The sequence below is a fragment of the Xenia sp. Carnegie-2017 genome, unplaced genomic scaffold (assembly GCF_021976095.1).
Source record: "Xenia sp. Carnegie-2017 unplaced genomic scaffold, XeniaSp_v1 HiC_scaffold_147, whole genome shotgun sequence".
In the NCBI taxonomy this organism is placed as follows: domain Eukaryota; kingdom Metazoa; phylum Cnidaria; class Anthozoa; order Malacalcyonacea; family Xeniidae; genus Xenia; species Xenia sp. Carnegie-2017.
Genome location: NW_025813455.1, coordinates 1 through 1,458, shown reverse-complemented (window position 1 = coordinate 1,458; position 1,458 = coordinate 1). Strand labels below are relative to the sequence as shown.

At 30.3% G+C, this 1,458-nt stretch overlaps 1 long non-coding RNA gene across 1 annotated transcript; it reads left to right on the top strand.

Annotated features, from left to right (window-relative positions):
- The first annotated feature begins 275 nt into the window (after positions 1 to 275).
- Positions 276 to 1,403, top strand: LOC124435765. Its single transcript, XR_006945147.1, has 2 exons — positions 276 to 354; positions 482 to 1,403. It is a non-coding gene; the product is annotated as an uncharacterized LOC124435765 (long non-coding RNA).
- Positions 1,404 to 1,458: the final 55 nt, after the last annotated feature.

The following is a 1,458-nucleotide window of genomic DNA, read 5'->3' as shown; positions in this document are numbered from 1 at the left end:
AATCATAAGTATATTTGTGACTCTGGATCTCACTCCTTGGACGGGTGAGGTTGTTTTAGAGGAATTTACAAACTGTTTATTAACATGGGGCATGTATATCTATATATGCAGCAACTTAAACTATTCAGGAGAAATATCTGTGCGGCTTTATTCGTTTAAAGATAATTTTACAATATTAGATATTTACTTTTATTTTTAACAGCAATACCAAGAAAGTGTCGCCCAAATCCATGTCAAAATGGTGGATCTTGTAGATTAAAACGTCGGAAAGTGGTGATCAGAGGAAACGACGCAGAAGATTTGTTCCTACATGTAGATGCACATTTGGATTTGAAGGACGATGGTGTCAGAAAAGTAAGTGAAAGGATTTTAATGTAAAATAAGTGACATGCATTTAGTAGCTACTGTGATGTGACAGTTAAAGTAGCTAACTAGTTTGTTTTTATGTATTTCTAAAAAAATTTTCTTTTTTATTTTATAGAAAAACAATGATAAGATATTATCAATACTGAAATGAAACTTGCACTATCGTAGGTATAAAACTTACAACAAATATGTAGCTATAACCAGAGATAAAATAATGTTCACACATAACTAGAAATACATGATGTCCACAAATTCTGGTAATGTGCGTTGAAGTTTTGATAAAAATGAAATTTTGCTGTGGAGTAACTTTGGAGATATTTTTAAGAAGTTTACTTAAATTGTAACTAGATTTTATTCAAGAGGAGCTGTACATTTTTTCACTTTTTTTCTCATTCAGGATATACATATTTATCATATTCACATTGCATGTATTTTTTGGAAAGTTAAATAACTTTAAAATACACTGTATGTAAAAGCTCCTTTATAATAAAAATGATCATAAACAGTGTCAGAAAACAATAATTTTAAATCTGAATTTTTGCCGAAGTTTCATTTTACATTCTTCACGACTGAATGATTGTTATAGACACGACAAGGTTAAAAGCACATTGTTGTATGCAGAAATAAGCAATTCAAGCACAATTTCGCATCTTTGAAGTTATTTCAAGTCAATAAGCAAGTTCCGCGGAAATTTATGAAATTTAAGAAGGCATTCTTTTTGTTTATAAACAACGCATTTCTGTACAATGTCGATGGCCATAGTTAAAGTCAAAAACGTGATTGGCATATAGCTGAGGTGAAAAACTACATTTACAAAATGTCTACAGTAAAACCTAATGCTATTGAGTGAAGAATGAAAAGTGTTGAAAGTCGTTTTTTGTTGTTGTTTTATATACGTTACTTGAAGTTGCTCGAATGAAATTGTCCTTCGTTCGTATGAAACAAAAACGCTAAAAAAGACGAAACCAGCCTGATTTTTCAAACATGCATGATGCATGCTAAAAACCTATTTATTTTAATATATTTCCAATTTAGTACAGTTTTGGTCGTCTACCGTTCATGTTTTACTAAATTTATTAACAAAGATCCCAT